This window comes from Chelmon rostratus, chromosome 5 (genome assembly GCF_017976325.1).
Source record: "Chelmon rostratus isolate fCheRos1 chromosome 5, fCheRos1.pri, whole genome shotgun sequence".
In the NCBI taxonomy this organism is placed as follows: Eukaryota; Metazoa; Chordata; class Actinopteri; order Chaetodontiformes; family Chaetodontidae; genus Chelmon; species Chelmon rostratus.
This window is the reverse complement of record NC_055662.1, coordinates 1,774,811-1,795,562: the sequence shown is the minus strand read 5'-3', so window position 1 is coordinate 1,795,562 and position 20,752 is coordinate 1,774,811.

The following is a 20,752-nucleotide window of genomic DNA, read 5'->3' as shown; positions in this document are numbered from 1 at the left end:
ACTCCTAATGTGATTCATGGCAATGATTGGCTGTGAAATTGTATTCAAACCTCACTGCCACTGCAGTTCCACACTGACACATCTCTCTTCATAGATATTATACAGGACACTAAACGATTCCAGAGGAAATTGTAATCCAGCAGAGAAAATGTTGCTTAATTTTTTTTCGATTTTCAGTATTATTTTCTGTTCTTATACAAAAATTAAGAGAATAGTTTAGCTCAACTGTCTGTCAGACATTGGCACTGTCAGAGACAATCTAGAGACCTGTGTGCTGTGGATGAATTACTTTTTGCAACAGCTTCGTAAGTGACTTTCCAGCTAAGATAAATAAGTGTAACTACTAGATGACGTGTGACAGCCAATATGTGGTACAGCAGGGAGACTGTATTTCTTCATGTTGAGATGTGCAAGCTACATCTGTGAAATTTTATAGCTGTGAGTAGCCAAAGTTAAAGGAGCATTTCTGCGTTATTTACAGCAAATGAAAATCATTTATTTCCATTTTGCTGCTAATTGAGTACTTTTACACTATTGCAGAATGGTGATATAATCTTTGCACTGCAGCCTGGATGGTCAGGTTAAGTGCTGCCAGGATGAAAAACTGTTTTATTTGCTCATATGGAGACAATATCAAAACTGCTGGAGTGAGAGACTGTGAGGACTATGAGCCACTGCACACTGCACTTTTACACCTCCACCTGCACCTTCTGTGTACTTAACATTTAAGTACACACACACTTAACTAAATTATATAAATTTTAGTATATTGGTACAGTTCATTGGTATATTTTATTGTTTACTGTTTATATACATTTTAGTATATTTCAGCTGCTGTCGGTTCATTTCACTGGTATATTTTATTGTTTATTGTTTAGTATATTTTTATTGCCTTAGTATATTTTCATTTCTGGCATATTTTTAAGTGCATTTACGAATATTTTTACTGCATGTTGGTTTATTTTATTCTAGTGTCTTAATTTTATTTTAGAATCTATCTTATCTTTCTTATTATCTTGTTTCTAACATGGGGGTTGCAATGCAAATTTCACTGACATGTCATGCTCAATGACAGTAAAGAAATCTTGAATCTTGAATCTTAAATAATTTAAAAATTTTTATTATAAAAATGATTCTGGATAGTGTCCTTAATAAAGGAGATGGTGAGCCATCCTTCATCATTCCTCATTCTTTTTACACATCCAGCAGTTACAGAGCGACATTAGCATTCATTTGGAGTTGTGTTGTTCTCCACCTGACAAATGTAAGTTCAATATTTGCTCTTCTTTTAACTCTAGTTTGGTCTCCTCCAAAAGAAAAGAATAGTACTACTACTCCACTCCAGAAAAGAATAGCTGGCGTTCAAAGTAGTAAATGCTCCACTACGATCACCAGTTAGTTGCTAACTTTCTCCATCTTCTCTTTTGTCCAGAGCAAGTAGTGTACAGTGAGGGGTTCATCAGAGCTTTCTCATTAAAAAAATAGCTGCTTCCTGCTGGAAACATCACTGACGAGAGTCGTGAGACTGAACCAAAACAGTGAAGTAGTGGTCCATAAAACCATCCGATGTGACTGTAGAGCAGGCTTACTTTTTCAGTCACGCAACTCACATAACTAAACATTTACAAAAATCTTTCCAATTAGACCAGATTGCATGTGACACGGTCTACTTGTGGCAGTAGTGTGAGCAGAATTAAACTTTAGCATGATTTTCAGATTTGTTACTCCTTACCTAGCATCATTAGCTGCTAAAAGAATCTAACTGAGATGTTAAGTGCTTCTACTGTATCACCACTGATGCTGCTTGTTCCTGAGGTCTAATGTCTGGGTGGGAGTCAGAGCATGCGCACATATCAAAGGGTAACAAGAAGAAGCTGAGACTGATTTTGATTGTATGAGTAGCAGTTAGTGTGTCTGAGAGCATTCGTGTGCATACATCTATGAATGTGTGTGTGCCTGTGGCAGTAGCAGGGGTCGAGCAGAGAAAGCTTTCACTCCATATCTTCAAACAGCCGCATGGTTCTATGCAGCAGGACCCTGCAGACGGTGGCAGTGCCGGGGGCTGCTGGGGTGGCTGAGAGGAGTCACACTGCTTCAAAGAAACAAGACTCAACTGCAGGGCAGAGCATCTGAACCAAGCACGCGCCTCCGCCCTCCAACCACCGCAACAAGGAGGAGAGGTGGGGGGGTGACTTCTCTATTCGCAGCTGCCTAACTCTCTCCAGTGCAAACAAGAGAGAAGAACTGAAGACACTACCATTACAGCCCGTCATGCAGCTTAAACACCCTGCTCCATCTCCCTCCGTGTCTCCTCCTGGGAGTGGACAACCAGAAAATGTGCCTAAAGCTACAGTATAAACTAAAAAAGATGCATTTTCTCAAAAAAGTGTTCACACAGAATGAATAAGTTCACACGTAGTCATGTTCACATCTTTAAAGTAGCAGTAGTAGTAATGGTTGCAGTAGTTCTATCTGAGGTAGTGATAGTAGCAGAGGTTTAGCAACAGAGATTGAAGGAGTTTAAGAGCTACTGCTGTAGTGTCAGAAATAGCAATGATAGCAGTAATGGTGGTGGAATCATTGCACAGCAGAGGAAGCAGGGGGAACAGCTGCTAAACTTTGTTTTTCATATTCTAGACCCTTAACCATAACCAAAAGATTTAAGTCCAAGTGAGGTCTCGAATAGAAAGTCAAGTTACAGATCTTTGAGTCAAGTGGACAGCTCTGGCTTTCAACTAATGGAGCTGACTCAGGCGTTAACCAAGGGTGGATGTGAGTCGACATGGTAACACCTGTCTCCGCTCTCTGGGGTCAAATGTAACTTTCCTCCTTGATATTTCCAGTCGCCCAGTCACTCCAGGCTGTTGACCTTTGACCTCTTGCTAGTGGATTCTGAGAGTGGCTTTAGTCTGTGGTTCACAGAGAGCTTCCATTCTGACATATACTCTTCCAAAAGGTCAGCAGTGAATCACCATCCTCACAAGGCTCTAGTGAAGGTGGCATTATACATCAATGTACGTGGCAGTTTTTAGTTCCAATAGAGGAACTGGTGTACTTTAAAATAAGACATTAATGCCCTTCAATCACTGATAGCTAAATAAACCATGTTAACATTCATACATTTACTGTGATAAAGGCAGCTGACATGTCATAATCAACAGTAACCTGTGAAACCAAGTTCTGTTTAGTTGGAGGAACGCCAACTTGAACCGGAGCTCCAAACATACAGTAGGGCTGTTCAGATTTTTGAGGCTCTGAAACCAAAAGCCATTGTGGACCAGCATCTGAACAGAGGCGAATCTGACAATGATAAGTTTTTACACTCTAAGTGAGAGACAGTTTTTCAGGATTGATGTTCATATGAAGTGGCCACAGTAGTAGTAGTAGTGTTAATAGTCACAGGGAGTTCCAGTGGCACTGAGAGGAGTTGCACTGCTTCAAAGAAAGGAGAGACAAGTGCAGGGTACAATATCTGATCCAAGCACGTGCCTCCACCCTCCAACCACTGCAACAAGGAGGAGAGGGTGACTTCTCTATTCACCGCTGTCCAACTCTCCAGTGCAAACAAGAAAGAAGAAGTGCAAAAGTTACCATTACAGCCCGTCACACATCTTAAACACCCTGCTCCATCTCCCTCCATGTCTCCTCCTGGGAGCAGAGAACCAGAAAATGTGCCAAAAGCTACAGAATAAATAACAGAGCTGGAAAAAAGAGGGGGGGTGGGGGTGGGGGGCTAGCTTCAAATGAATGCTAATTCTTCTAACACCCCTCATCAGCACCACCAGTGCACCCCACCACCAACAACTTTGTTCACATATTGATGCGTTCTGCAATCAACTTCAATGGCACGAGCCATCTTGTGGGAAGAGAGGACGATCAAGCCAGGGACTGGAAGAGAGAGAGAGACAAAGTCAGGAAAAGAGGGGGAAAGTGAAATGGGGGTCCCAGATTATTTCTTCACTCAAGCCCAACCACTGCTTTCATTAGCCCCCCCATTAATTAGCCTCCTTGAGCTCATTTGCAAGTCAATGGCTGTGGCTGTAGGACCGGCGGCTTTGAGCCGCAGCGCCCCTGTGATCTCTGGGTCCTCCAGCCCCTCCACCCCTCACACACTGGATGCAAGCCTTCCTGACAATTAGTACAAAAGAGATTCATGCTCCGTATAGCCAATACATAATTCATATTTTCTCCTCACTTAAATAAATCATAATGTTCTGGAGGGTTTTACTTAAACAACATGCTTTCTCTCCCGCTCTTTCCCGGCTGCAGCCAGCTCTCTTTGCTAACATCTAAATGTAATCGGTTTACTATGACCTTGCTCCATATTTGGGTCACTTCCTTCACAGCACTAGAGAATCAGACCCCCCATTCTGCCTTCAAGATTATTATCATGGGTCTGAAAAAGAGGTTTGTCGATTTGTCCACTAGTGTACCCTCTTATATCTAAAAGGACAGATCAGAGGCCACGCCTTCAACTTCTAAGGATTCCACTGTTTCATATTTATCGAAACAGCGTCCCACTTTTCTCCATGCAGATTCAGTTTTGATGCTTAGAACTAATCAGTCTTTTTTCCCCACAGATGCTTGGGTTTGAAAAACCTCCTGAGTTCTGACTGCTCCCTCAGAAAGCAAGGCAAGGCTTCATCTGGAGGATCGCGGGCCTCGATGCCTCTTATGTCCTCTGCACGGATCTGTTAGCAGTGTTGTGCTGGACCAGAGCAGTCTGGACAGAGCAGAGCAGCTGTCTCAATGATTTAGCAGCCCTTTGTACTATTATTCATCTGACTGGAGGGAGTCAGTGTCCAGCTGAGGGCCTGCATCTTTTATGACCACTTGCAGTCCATTCAGACAAAGGTACTTCCATGGAATACTTTCGGGACCAGCAGCACATGTATATTGATGTCTGTGGCTGCATATTGATTTTGAACATCTTTATTTCATTGTGAAAAGGAGGAGACTTGCTAAGCTGAGATATGAATTTCTTGGGTTACTTTTTAAATCATCTGTCTTACTTTTTCCCTCTTGTTGACATTGATATCATGAGACACATGCTGTCATATTTCCCGGCGCACTTGTCATGTTAGTTAATCCATCAATGCCTGTCTGACAGCTGTCTCTTTTAGCTGCAAACTTCACCGCTCATTTGGAAAGTTGCACAGTGCCTTTCAAGGTACATAATCCTCCACTTCCTCCCTCAGAAGTTCCTCAGCCTCACTTTGGCTGTTGTGTATTTGAGTGTTTTACTCCACCATGTAGACCAGGAGATCTGAGGCTTCACGTAGACACAGCTAGCCTGTCACTTGAGACTGGGTGGAAACAGGTAGTGCAATTAGCCGGCAGAGAACATGTTTATCTGTCAGCCCAGAGACAGGAAGGGATGGCTTTGAGGAGAAGGAGGAGGAGGGGGGTCGCACTGCCCCTTTTAACTGTGTACATGCTTTTAGACTATTTCATAGAACTCATTTTCAGATACAAAAAGGGGAATGCCGGGGCTTCCATCGCCCCCCCTCACCCAATTAGGAAAAGAATCCCCCTTCTTCAGCATTTATTACACCTATTCAGTATTCTGGATGCTGCTATCAGTTTTCCATAACTAGGCTGCACAAAGAGCAAACGCTCCATTTGGTGTGATTTGTTGCCCCGCTTGACCACTTCTTTGTCTCGGGCGGGCTGGCTAAGCGCTGTGGAATGGGGAACCCCCGCTGTTTTATCAAGTCTGCTGAATCCGTAATGAAATAAGTGAGGATGACAGTGACAGCGGAGGGAGGGGGAGCCGGGGTAAGAGCAACAGACCGCCTTATTTGAATCATTTAAGCAAGATGCAATTACGGCTGCGCCCGGCACGGAGGAAACAGCCCATTTTAAAGGCAACACAAATCAATGAGCACAGCGATGGTGATGTGTTTGACAGAAGTGCCTGTTAGTGGTATACGGCCGCTCTCGAGGATCATTACACACCCTGTAGACAATACATTATCACCAAAAGAGAGGAATGAAAACAGAGCAGTGGGAGGCAAGGCGGGGCCACTGGGCCAAATGTATTATGGCTCTGGACGGCCATTTGGAGATGGAAAATGACACTTGCTTTTCACATCTTCAAGTACACTCGTATTCTTTTGGCACTTTTGAACACTTCATATGTATAGATAGGATATCTGCAAGTGCCAGTTTCTTCAAGGTGCCACCACCCACCTTATAGTTTACTTATGTGAAGACCACACTCGCACTGGGATCTATTGTGCTCCGTGTACAGTAAATTAAATGTTAACGTTTCTGTTAAAACCCTGTTCAGCAGCTAATTGGGATACACTGTTGTAATCAGACACAGAACCAGCTTGTTTGGCCAAGTGTCGTACACATACACATTTCGTTGCTCTCAGATAACTAATAGACAGTTCCAGAAATTGTGATAGAAACAGACACAGCTAAAAACAAGCAGCAGGGGAATGTAACTAGGTGCATTTACTCGATTACTGTAAAGTAGCAGTTACTTTCATTTAAAATAAGTTAGTGTTAGTGTAGTTAAGTGTTACTTAGAATAATGAGTTACTGATTACATTACTTTTGTTTCACTTTCACCAAAATAAACACACAAAGTACCACTATCACCACTATATAATATTTGTTTATATGTTATGGCTTGCAATAAAAATGCTATTGCAATTATAGCCTTTGCATCACCTGGTCAAAATTTTTTCAAAAATACATGTATGGATGTAAGGTTGATGCCCATTAAAAAGGCTCTGTATCCTGGGTGGAGCATAGTGTGGTGCTCTCTGGACAGAGACAGCAACACACACAGAGATACATGTTATAAAAGAACGCTAGAAGGAAAAGCAGTTTATTAGTGTAACATTTTACTTTTGTAATACATAACCCCAAACACTGAGAACTAGTCTACTTATACTAGTGATGGAAATTCTCTTTTTAGACAGCCAGGTCATTTGGCTCAGCTGAGCAGTAACAGGCTCTTATTTTGGTAGCACTTCTGGCCTTTATGATTCTGCCAAATCAACATCTTTTCACCTGTGACTGGTATTTATTGAACTTTGTTTTGTACGTTGACGACTGGTGCAACATACAGACGTCTCACTATGCTTGAGTCTTTATGTTACTGCCAAAGTGAGACCTTTCTGGGTCATATTTAACAGATATATTATAGAATCATCCTGTTATTCTGCCTTGTATTAATTCACAAAAAAGAAAGAAATAAGCTATCAAACGGGAGCTGGCTCCCATCATTCTCCTAAAACAGCCAGCTCATGGACACGTTCATGAAAGACACATCACTAATACATACCAGTACGTGAGAGAAGGTGGTATGCTGCATATATGAATATATAACAAAGACCAACAACATACAATGTCTCTATAGAAATTAGGCAGGTGCTTATGTACAGTGTATGCTTGCATACATCATGTCTATATATAGTTTATACCATGTGCAGGATTTATATTTGATTATTTGATATGATGATATTAATTAAAAAAGGGTTTTAGAATGTAAGTATATTATTTGGAGATAAGTGGATATTTTAGTGTTACATGGTTATTGACACTATATGATTTCAGTCAGAATCAGAGTGATGCCCTGTGGCAAGAAACTAGTCTTGGGTCAGTAGCAGCTGGCAACTCAAAGGTTGGGGAGGATAGAAGGAAAACCAACCAACAGCATCATGTTATTTTACAGTAGTAAGCAACTTATCTCCCTTATGTTCAACCAGGAACTAAGCAGTAAAACAAGGACTTACAAGATTTCTTAAAAACAAGCAAATGTTATTCAATCCTGCTGTTTCCAGATTAATCATACCGGCCTTACGCAGAAGAAGTATTTATCAAGGGTGGAGATAAACAGGCCTATAATGTAGATTGCAACAAGCTAGAGCATACATTACAATAATAGCATGCATTTAGTTGACGGTTTATGAGCTAATACAGTTTAACGCAAGAGGAATTCAATAAAGCCTGCTTTCAAGAATGTTATGAATAAAGCTGGATTGTATTGCATTACACTTCGAGGTGTTTCTAGTACTTAAGTCCACCCTCACTGAGATAAATAGGGTGGACAGTACATTATAGTCTCACTATAGTGAAAACAATGCAGTCAGTAGCTTGGAATTATTGCACAGCTGTTGTATTGTCCTGCATAAGATTTAGCTAAGTGTAGCCCAGCTCATAAAGTGGCAACTGAGTGAATGCACAGGTACTGTTTTTAGCTGAAAGAAGACATCCCATGCCATTAGTGTCCTTAGTTTCCTTTAACCACCCAGCCTGGATGGCACTGTTGACTTTCTGCATGAACAGCTGTAGTCTTATGACCAAAGTGGCTGCGTGTGCTTCCTTCAGCATCACCTTGCCTCTTCTCTCCTTCACTACAGTGCGAGAAGCTGGCCGATGTTCAGTCAAACTCTTCTGCTGCAGCGGTCTGTGCCATCAAAAAGTTGTTTTTAAATGTTACATTTAAAACTAAGGTGAACGTCCTGTATTTTGTCCGTGAAGCATTCCACCTCCCACTGGGATCCAGTCCTGGATGGGTGGTGTGCAGCAGCACGTTGGCCCACAGTGCACCACCGTAGTCCTGCCATACGCTCCGTCTGCTCTCCGGTGGCAGCCGCAGCACCCGCCGGTCCAAATCCATTCTCACTATTAGCTTCACAGTGCCTCAGGGCTGCCACAGTGAGCTAGCTGTGGAGTTAGAAAACACAAGAAGCTAGCACCTGCTCAATAAAAGAAGCACGTAAAATGTAAATCTGAAAAACAGCAAATTTGGACAGTTGAGAAAGCCTAAATCAAATGTCACTTTTTGTGATGTGATGTGTTAAGCTATTGGTATGTTGGGATTTTTTTTTTTATAATATGCTACTGTTTGAATCTATCTACTGGTAGTTTGTCACATTTACATAATATGATCTGAAGATGAAGTTTGAAAGTTTTAACTGGACAGCTCAATGTCAGTATTGTATTCCTGTTGTTGATTGTATAGGGAGGACGTCCTCTGTTGGAGCATTATGTTACGCATTTGGCCAATAACAAATTAGCATGAAAAAAATCCAAAAAGAGAAAAAATATTTCAGAACTGATCCTGAGACTTGGATGTGGTTTATTCAGCCATTTACTTATTTTTTATGCTTTGATCCCCCTCTTGTCTCTCAAAAAGAGGAGGAGCAATCTTTACGGACCAGCCTTCTCTGTTTGGTGCACAGTGCTCTGTGGCGCCAACTACTGGGGAGAGGTTGGAAGAGGCTGAGAGGCAGGTTGAAAGTACATCTGCTGGGCCTTTTCGATGAATGAGTCTAAAATTGCTCTTAACAAATGAGACCATAGTTGAGATGATTGGAATCTTCTAGTGGTATTGCTTTCTTTTACTTAAGACCACATCTCTTATAAACCCTGTTATTTCCCATCCCCTTGCCCCCTTCTCGAGTGTAAAATGCACTTCAGAGGCTGCCAGTGTACAGTCTATTTTATAATTACACAAAAGTCCCAGTATTGTTGTGCCTGTTTTGAAGTTAAAGGGGCCCTCCACCAATTTATTTGTCACAAGGAGTCCTACAAAGCCAATGAGAACAGCTGTATAAAGGCTTCTGTGGTTCTGAAGGAAAAGTCGAATATAATAAACCTCGATGTCATCGAGGTTTTTTCATCTTGGGCGTCTGCATTGTGAACCTGGGGTATGGAGTTTGAAAGATGTGGGAGTTTGCCAGGCAGGAAGGGTCTCTCTCTCTCTCTCTCTCTCTCTCGCTCTCTCTCTCTCTTCTCGCTTTCTCTCTCTCTCTCTCTGTCTCTCCCGAGGCTCCCCACAGTAAGGAAGTGAAATAGTCTACTAAAGCCTACTTTGGAGTGCCCTTTTATAATTTTAGAAAAGACTTTTTTTCAACCCATCTACATTCTCAAAAGACTGCTGTATAAGGATGGGTTAAATTGTGCCAGTTTGTGGTGAAATTTACCAAAAGCCATTTTAAGGCATAGTTTTATTTGGTTGATTTCAGATGGCAAGTCCTCATATGTAATGAGATGGCAGGAAGGGGGGGAAAATTAAATAAGGTTGCCTCCTATGTCAGATTTGTGGGATTTAGGCTTTTCCGGTTAGTTAGTCTTTACATTAGATGAGCTCCAGTAGCATCCGGGCCCAGTGTTGAATATAACTTTGACTGAGCCCGGCACCTCTGGGACACGTCAAGCACCAGTGGTTTCTCTCTCTCACCCCCTCTTTGTGTTTTTCTCTCTCACTCTGCCTCTCTCTGCCTGAGGATGAGGCCATCTGGTGTATGTTGGTGGAGCCAGGCATGCTGACTGGAGTCAGTGCAGGCCGGGCCAGTCTGTGTACTGGAACACAACTCACTTTTTATATTGCCTTGTTTTGGCCACAGAGCCTGGTTGATCCCCCTCAGCAGAACATTTTACATTTGGAACACTCCTCATTTACACTTGTACAGACGAGCTGCACAGCGGCCGAGGAGTGGCATCATGAATAAAATTATCATATCAAAATATCAGCGGTGAAATTATCCGTTTCTCTGTGCATGTGTTGGCCTCCTTCTCTTGCGGAGGGGGAGGAAGAGGAGGAGGTAGACGCTGGGGATTGAGAAGCAACTGTGAGAACTTGTCAGAGGAAATTAGAGGAGGTGTCTGGACCGTGGACTCACTGGCTGGAAAACAGGAATCAGAGGAGAGACCCCCAGACTTCTGTCCAGCCATGTGTAAAAGAGGAGAATCTCTCTTGTCCATCAGCTTTTGTGGCTCTTTTTTTCCCAGCTCAGTCAGTCAGTAGAGCCTGAAAGTCAACATCAGTCTTACCTTGCTGTGGCATGGCCTCCTAAAGGCATGGCTTCAAGTTAACCCCTCTATCCTGTCTGTTTCCAGGGCAAGCCTTCTCTGTGCCTGATGCCCCCCGCCTGCATGGCTCTCTATGGAGGACCGTGGCTGGCCGTTGGAGCTCCATGCAGGTCCACCCCTCATCTATCAGTGACACTACTGGCTGACAGAGCACTTATTCACGCTCACTCATGAATATTCAATTTACTCCTACTTCAAGGGTACAAAAGACATATCTATACACAGGAGAGAGGAGCGGCATCTCGCTCTCTTCTTGCATCTTGCCATATCTCTCCTTTTCCCCCTCTTCCTCTACGTACCTCTTTATACATGTACAACCTAAACATTGGCAGCAATATGCAGGCCTTAATTTCATGCGCATGTTTCATTAGAGGTGTCGACCAGGAGACATTTTTTCCCTGACACTTTGAGCAAGCCAACACAATCCTGCACCGTTTGCGCGAAGGAAAAATCCCATTTGTCCTTTGTCAGCACAAACACTTTAATTTGAGGCTTTCACTCCTGAGTAAGCAGCAGATCTCCTCAGAAGCCCGGAGAGACACAGGAAATGCATGTGGGTCCTTCAGTCTCTCCCTCATCAGCAGAGGCACACCTCATTCCGCATGGCCTCCATGTTTTTATCAGTCAGTGGGGGCATGCATAAGTCAAAAGGAGAGGGGAAAGTGCAGGTGTGTCAGCGTATAAATAGCCAACAGGACCGGCGGTCACACCGTTGTTGTGAAGTCTTAAAATGCTGCCGTACGTGGAAGAGTTTACCAGTAGTTCTGTTACCGCCTGGAACACGTGCACAAGCATGAGCACAACATGACATTTACATAGTGGTTAGAGTTTAAACAGGTGTCAATTCAATCTTTTGTCATTTTTACCTTTTAGACAGATGTTTCTTTTGGAAATATGTCAGATACTTAAACGTTGAGCCTATGGTGATGGGGCGAACAACCAGTTAATGCTATGATGGAAACAGCACAGATGCTGAAACATTCAGTGTGCTCATATGTGGTAAAGGCCTCAGAATACACCAAACAGCCCGCTTGTGACGTCATCAAACCCCCTTTCTAATGGCGTTAATCAGGAATTGTGTCTGACAATTTTTGTAGATAAATGCCTTTGATGAGTGACTGTGTGAAGGTGTGCATCGTTGCAGTGATTACTTTCATGGTGACAGCAAAGACACGCAGAAGAAAGAGAGCTATTGGAGAGAGATGGTGGGGGCAGTGGGGTAGAGTCAAGAGGAGGCTATGACACTGCCCACTCACAACAGGTGTAAACAACAGTCAGTCAACTAATGTTCATCCATTCTTTGCCTTTATACTCAATTCAAAATCTGTGTCAACCTTGTGGGGTCTATCCCAGCTAGCAATGAGTTGAAGAAAGCCTGGTTAGGCATCAACAAAGCTGTGTCATTCCTGAGGGGAGGTACCTCACCTGCACCAGGTAAATCAGCACACTGTCAGTGTACCTTTGGTGCAGACACTGGTCATGTTATTGCAGTCAATCCATCTCTGATCAGTTTTATAAACGATGCATTCGGTGTGGAAATGAGACACAACTGTCTCCTCCGCCTCCAGTGTCCGTTTGTGTGACCAGCAGTGATCACCCTCTGCTTCAGCACCTGAAGTGGTGTGATCATGATTGTTTTTACTGCGTTGAGTGCAGAGCATGGCACAGTGGATCAGTGGTTAGCAGAATCTGCTGGCTACATTCAGATGCATGATCAGTTATTTATATACTGTATTTATATTCATATGATGAATGTGCCATGAGGGTGTAAAGCTACTTAAGAGGCCATTTTAACAAAATGCCTGAATTGCTACAGCTGGAGGCGTGAAATGCTGAAACTTAAAGACTCTGAGAATCAGTAGAAATGGTACTTGCCGGCTAGACTCTAAGACTCTAGAGTCTAAAGGTACAAACTCATTCCAGGCCTTCAGTCCTCAGTGCTGGATGTCTACCATGGCAGCCTGGGAAAGGCATATTTTGGTTTCAGTTTATGGGTCCCTGGAAATGCAGCAGTGTAATGAAAGGTGATGTTTGCACTGCTAAAGCACATTGTGACGAGCAGAGGATTTGACTCTGATCTGTGTTTGTGTTGATCAGCGCTTGTAGCTCTGTATTTGTGATGAGGACTTAATTAGCTGTTCGTGGATTTGGCTGCTGTGGATTGCATTGTGGATTGCAGTGATGACGCTGGGGCAATGAGCGGGCTAAGTGCAAACCTCTGTTCTCATAATTGCACATCTGTTTCCCGTTGCTTGCTCCTGTAATTGCCTCCTCCTCAGTCATCCCTACGGAGGCCGGCTGCAGGTGACTGCAGGTAAAACGGGACCAGGAAACCAGTCTGCTCTCTGATCAGCAGAGATGTGCACGGACAACTGGGACGGATGTTTTGACAGCTTCTCCTGGGCGCGCGAGCATGCGAGCGCACACACACACACACACACACACACACACACACACACATATGCACAGACAGAGCATGTATACATATTAAGTGCTGTCAAGTCTTACACCAGAGCACCACCTAGTAGTTGATGAGAGACCTGCAGGTGAAATTTGAAATAATTAAATGGAATGGAAACACATTGTGAAATGGTGTGATCTCTTTCTGCAACACGTGCACACACACACACACACACACACAAACACACACACACACACACCTTTTTCTGTTTTAAAGTGATTTCTCTCTCTTTGGTATCCAGTCATCTGCTTGGAGTATTTCTTAGCTTGTTACGTTTGTGACAAACCACATGAACTCAATTCCAATTATCTGGAGGTGGTCTTAAAAAAAAAAAAAAGAGTGACAAAAAGTTAAAGCTGACATTCCAGATAATAAGTACATGAAGCTGAACTCAGTCATGGTACAGTATCATGAAAATCAAAGACAGCAATAAAATACAACCTGTGGAACTGAAACAAAGAAATCTACCTCTATCTATATAGAAATGAATGATTTCATTGATCTCTCTGATGATTTAATAAAATGATTTTTGGAACGTTAGAAATTTTTTTAAAAGTAGTTGCAAGAGGCTGGAGGAAAATGGGAAAACACAGATTTAAGATTTAATAGAGCAAATTACAATCATGGAGAAATCATGAATAAAAGACAATACTGAGTATTTCAAAACAAGATGAGCTGAGTGGCTGTGCTACATAAAGTCAAATAATGGAGCCAGTGGATGACATTTATGCAATAGTTTAGTGCATGTGTATCAATGCACATGTACAGGTTTTTTTGTTTTTTTGCATACATGTTCATATAGATTTGTATATGTGTTTAGATTCTTTCTTTACTTTGTTTCTTTTCTCTATCTCTTTATAGTTCACTTCAACAGTTTTAGGTATAATGGAGCCAAATATGCTCCACCCAATACAAAGACACATGCAGCGATAGCAGTGATTCATAAATACTGGGAAATAATACAGATGTTATTTGTGTTTGTGAAATGTGAGGTGTTCAAAATGATCAGAGTGAAATGAAGCAGAACTGTGGTACAATGTGACCTACAGGACATATGGCAAAGCTGTGCAGCATTTTGCCACATGGTGTCAGTGAAGTGAAGTGAAGTATTCCCACACTGACAGTCATCTGAGGACTGAGTCCTGTATCTTTTCCACACTGCACTTGGTTTGAAAAAGAGGCAAAAAGAACATCTACAACTACCAGTAAACTATAGGCCTCTCTCGTGGTGGCACCATAGAATTTTAGCACATCATGAAGATGTCATTGTTTTGTTATAAACATTCATCATATACATCAGCATCAGGAGCAGTTTGAGATACGGGTCGTTTGAGAAGAATATAAGTTTGTGAGCTCAGTGATGGTGGAAGACCTAAGCAAACCTGAAAATATATAAATACCGCAATGTAAAAATAGCCCATTTCAAGTAAAATGGAATGGAATATTTTTCAGGTATTTAAGCACTAAGCAATATCCATCATGCAGGAAGGCTTCTATGTACATAGAATACACATCATTTGATGATTGTTAGTGATGCAGCACTCAGTAAGCAGCATTTTACTATCCTAGTTGTTGTTTTTTTTTACTATTTCACATACTATTTGGGTAGTTGAATCAAAAAGTGTCATATTTCATATGATCATTTTATGCTTGCATCTTAATCTGCGATGTTAGTTGTAGCTGTAGTTGTCAAAGTGCAGAGGAGTAGCATAACATTGAAATATTCAAATCAAGAACAAGTACCTCGAAATCAGTAAAGTACTTTATAAGTTCACTCTGAAAACCTTTTCTCTGAAAACATACACATTTGAATCCAGGGAAGTGAGATGTGCAGGTGAAACAAACCATGAAGAATAAAACAATAAGTATCCACAAAAAAATGACAATTTGATCACAAAATATTCTGAAAACATACCTGTCATCATATTTGTGATTGAAAAAGCCCCATCACATTCATTCAGTGTAGAATCATAGGGCCAATAGGTACATGTGTTACATTCGCCCATATTCCCTTTACAGCTGCTTTTGTCATTTCCAGGTTTCTCTCTTCATGGGGCTTCTCTTGCCAGTCATTTCCTTTTAGGATTCTCTATAAAAGAGACTTACACTAGCTCATATAATATACACAGATATAGAGAGAGCATCTCCTATAAACAGAAGGTCACAAAAACAGAGGCAAGTAAGTGCAAGCTTCTCTGTGTTTCTCCAGTATTTTACCCATAAACACGAAAGACTGTGAAAGTCTTATTTTTGACGAGTTTTAATGAAGAAGTTGATGGATTTCAGGTTATATTGCTGACATTGTTCTCTTAGAGCCTCAGTACTGTACTCTACTATACTTAGATATCTGTGTAGATAAGCTGTTAAAGCTGAGTGTAACTGGGAGGACACAAATGTGCTAAAACAACCCTGTTTATATTCTGTTTATATACAACTAATTTGCATTCATAATTGTCTTATGCTGACAAACATAATCGCTGCCTGGACTATGTTCAGAGTCAACGTTTCTTTGTGGAACTGGAACACTACATTTTATCACTGCACTGGAGTCACAGGGAGGATGTCGGTTTAATGACGACCACACCAAGTGCAGAACTGTGACACCAGAATCCAGGGTTTGCATCCAGACTGTGGTCAGGTTCAGGTGAGGGAAAGATTGAGATTAACACTGTGAGTGGATAATGTATTGCATGATTGTCTATTTTGGCAGGAATACAACATTTTACATTCACATTCAACATTTTTTTGTGGTGTGCCTGATCTGTTCATTAACAACATTTCCTCATTATATGAATACAAAAAGCTAGCCAGTCGGCATTATTTTTCCTTAAAAATGTTTTTGCTATTGCTAATTAGTTGTGTATAAAAGTAATTTCTAGTAGACAGTTACACCCAATCCAAAATTCTCCTCATCACATCCAGCGTTGGCAAAGTTACTTGAGAAGCTAGTTACAAATGACTAACTGAAAATGGCTTATCTCTAAAAGTAGGCCTATTTAGTTACATTATTCATTACATTACCTTCTGTACTCAGCAAAGCTCTATCATATGTAGATAAATGCATATCAAAGCCTCCTTCACACAGATGCCACATCTTCTGTGTGTAATACATGTAGAAACAGAAAATGAGGAACTGTGGTTTAATGAGCAGCCTACCATTTAGAGGTATTTACTGACCATCTGCAGCTAGCTTAGCAACTCTCCCATCCCTCCCAGCCTTCAATAAATCGGTGGATTCCAACAGTTCCAGCACAAAACCTAGGTGATCCTTGAATGCAGGCTTACCAGTGGATATCTAGCAAGAATACACATGTTGTGAGTAAAAGAACCAGTGTATTACTGCAGAGAGTATTTCTCCTCTTTTTGCAGAAGTTAGCGACCCGCCACACCTCCACGCCTGTGCAAAGCAAACACGTCTGTGTTCTCAGTGCACAGATCTGAACTTTAGATAAACTGAACCATCTAATTCCTGGTCAGACAGCATATGAGACAAACTCCAAAAAGTCAACGAAGGCAAAGTATGACTTTGCTACAATCCTACAATGTAGGATTTCAAATTGTGATCTGTGTGATTGTGATTGTGACTGTTGTGATGTGTTACTAAGTAATGTGTTACTGGCCAACATTAATCATATCCCATCTATTCTATTGTGCATATTGTTTATTGTCTCATCATTCTTTGTATATATTGTTTATTTAATACTTCTGCGCAATTTAATTTATTGTTTAGTCTGTTGGGAGTTTTTGTGCTCGCTGAGCTGTATGTCTTTTTCCTATGCAAGTACGCTTGGTGTAGTCAAATTCCTTGTATGTACACACCTACCCTGCCAATAGAGCCGATTCTGATTCTGCTTCTGCTGGCACATCCATGTATCAGTGTGACCGTCATTGTGTTGCACTGCAGAGTGAGGGGTTGACTCAGCTCGGTCGCGTCCCACCCAAACTGGAGCCCAGTTCTGTCCAAAGACAACACAACTGACACTGACTTGGTCCGTCCCTCTCTCTTCCCTGCCTTTCTCTTTCTCTTTGTTTCATGCCAACACCCCGTATCGTTTATATGGCTGCTTTCAAAGGCGGTCTCCGTGGCGACGACGTGACCCCTGCTGCTGTCGACCAGGTCCTCAGTAGCAGGCCTGATTGATGGCCGAGGCGCAGCCATAAAGGCTATCTGCTGTGGCCAGATGAGGCCAGACAAACATGGCCCCCAATTGCTGACCAGCCAGGAATGTTTGTTTACAAGGGAGAATTCAGTCATTTTCTGCTCCCAGATTTACAGACATGTGTCCTCTGAGCCTTTAGTAAAAGCTGTAAGAGCAGAGGATTGAAAGAGTCAGCTATTTACTGTACACAGTGGTATAAGTTTTGATGCGAGCTTGTTGAGAATTTAGCAGCTATATTTAACCCATTTCTACTCCATGAAGCATATGCAGAGCTCACTCCCAGAAGTATTTAGAAAAATGTGTTTTCCCCTCTACAGCTGCTCCATTTTCATATGATGTTCCTGCACCGTGAGATCAAGATTCAGTACATTTCCCATGAAACAGGTTTATAGAGGAGTCAACTTAATGTCACGTCTGTTCTGCAACTGAGCAGCTGGATGGGACAAAAAAAGAGAGGGGGAATTGTCACTGTGTTTCTGTCCTATCGTCTAAGCTCTACTGGGCCTGTTCTTCTGGGAAAAGCCCTCATTCTCGCTCCACATGTAGGTCACTGGCCTTTTGTGTGTGACGATGCGAGCCCACCGAGTGTTTGACGTTTCCATACCGCTCTTACAATCCCCAGGTTGTCATGGAAATACGCTGGGTGGCAGTGGCAGCAAAGTTACAGTGGAGGGAAAAGCGAGGAAAAGGGGGAGGTCAATTAGCCCGGCCTCTTTTGTGAGCTTCTGCTCGCTGTGGCCAAGTCCGTTGATTAAGAGAGCTCCGACCAAAGGCGTCAAATAACAGGGAAATACCAGAGCACTATTTATCACACAGGAGCTTCGTCAAAGACTGCAACTCTTCAATGAGGTCAAAACGCATGGGTTAAAGATGTGACTGGCTGTGTTGAACTAGCCAAGAAAACGTGGATGGACCGCTCCTGAATGCTCAGTCAGTTGCACATCTACTGAACTGAAGCGTGCAGAGTCTACTGTTGTGCCAGTTAAAGAGCTTTGAACGACTGTTTGCACACTGAGCTCAGGGCTGATATGGTGGCGTCTGCATGCACAAACACACACGGAAATACATTACGTTCACTCCAGATATGAGGCTGTTGTGTCTGTACATATGATAAGATAATAGTCATTAATCCATCCAAGCACACTCTGGGTAAACGTAGAGTTTTCCTTATTTATTTTCGCAACCGAAGTCTTCCAAACTGGATGTAGTGAAGTAGGTCAGGGCTGTTTGAACCATGTTGTGTGACTGTGTTGCTCTGGGATGCACTTAGCATCTCTTACTCTGCATTTCTGTTGACTGTCACTGTTTTTATGACCCAGTTTACTGGATTGTAGTTGACCCACTCCAGCACCTCCCTGTTTATAGCAGCTGTCTGGTTTACAAGGACTTCGCTTCACCACAAGTAGTGTCAGGGTTAAAGGAAGATTCAGTTTCTGGGTTGTCAAGGAATCTAAGTCTATCTGTAAAGTAGTTTAACAGGTATTATCATGACATATCACAACTTTTTAGGTTGGTATCTTCGTCCAGCTCTTTAGCTGCTAAATGCTCCACATTGATCATCAGCCATTTTGACTGTTGCTAGAATACAACAAAGGAAGAGTCTGAGGTGCTCAAACAGAGGTTTAAGATTTGTTTTTTAACATAGGCCTTTGACATCGTCATTTCTCCTTAAAAAAACTTTTTTTAGCATTAAAAAGTATAATAAAGACTTCTGTGCCCTACATCGTGTTTAAGAATAACTTTATTTATCAAGTCCTAGCATCAGTAATTTGTATGTGGCAGAGGTTTCTTACGTGCTGAGCCACCGGACAGAACAATAGGAAAGGAAACACAGCAATGGACAATATACTGTGCATATCTCTGCATGTCCTGTGAGATTTAAAGGCATCCTCTATATATTGTGTTAGCACCTTGTCTACAGCTAGATTTTGTCTTGCCAGTGTGTAAAGACCAGGTGGCAACTTGTTTATGTGGTGGTTAAGTTTTTTACATTAAGCTTTAATGGGTTTGACTGCAGTGACACAGCAGCGTGGCATCTGGTTTCACGCTGTAACAAAGCTTAGCACAAGTTCAATTAGGAAGACTGACTGTCTTCATGCTTACTCTGTTTATCATTTAGTCCTCCTTTTTCTGTGTCTGTTCAGTTAAACCAATCTGAATTTACCACGACCTCACTGAGCCAATCATCTCATTGTTAATTTAAAAACTCTTTCTCTCTCTGATGCTGTCAACTGTCGCTTCAGTGACAGACTGGGGCAATCCTCTTCCTCTCCATTCACCTCCAGTCGTCTTCACAGACATTCACAGTCATACCATTTTATCCTGCCAGTGAGCCCATCAGAAGTCCACATCTTATCCATCCAGATCTTCACCCCTTCACTACCACCACCAGCAGTGAGTCCATCATGGGGAGGTTCCTGTATAGCTAACAGCCTCACTAGCCCCTGAAAATATGATGTCCTGATGGGGTCTAATCACCAAACACCCTTCACCTTCTTCAATCTTCTGATTGTGCAATCAAGTCGACAAATTAATTGCATTATTCTTTAAGGATACAGTCAGTCTCTCCTCATTGAAATGTTTGCAGTGAAGCTGAGTCGGATACTGTCCAGGGAAAATCACTGAGTACCATTCTCTGACAGTGGATGCTTTATAACAGGGTCAGACTAATGTGCTGTGTCAGTTTGCAGAAATGAACTAATTTTTAACGGTATCAAAAATGTAGACCATTGTTATCTATCTGTATTCATTTTTCTCTGTCTGTCTGGTTATAGTGGTAGAGTAAGCCCTCAGTATTCTGGCTCTTAGCAGGAAGTAGTATCATGTAGTGTCAAGTATTGTCATGGTGGTGTTTTGGACATGCAAAGTTTCTGTGCTGCTCGAATCCCATCTTCTACCAACAGCCAAGGTTGGTTGCTTTTAACCATGACCACAGTTATTCTACAATTTCCACCAAATAGCTTTAACCTCAACCATAGAGGTGACAGAGGAGAAAGCACTTATATGCCAGCATAATGAGAAGTGAGTGCAAGGCGTTTTTGGATAAATTAAAAAAAAAAAAAGCCTCAGTTTATATTCTGGCTGTCAAGAACCAAATCAAGCCTAACTGAGCATTGCGTCCAACGACAACAAGCGCCATCAGAAGTGGTGAGTATGTTGACACTGTCAGTCCACTGCACAGTTTCAATTTCTAAATCAAAAAGCTGATCTTAAAATTTCAGACAATGATCTCAAAACCTTGAAAATAAATCCAAAACAATCCATATGGCCAGTTACCACAAGTGGTAAAAGAAAA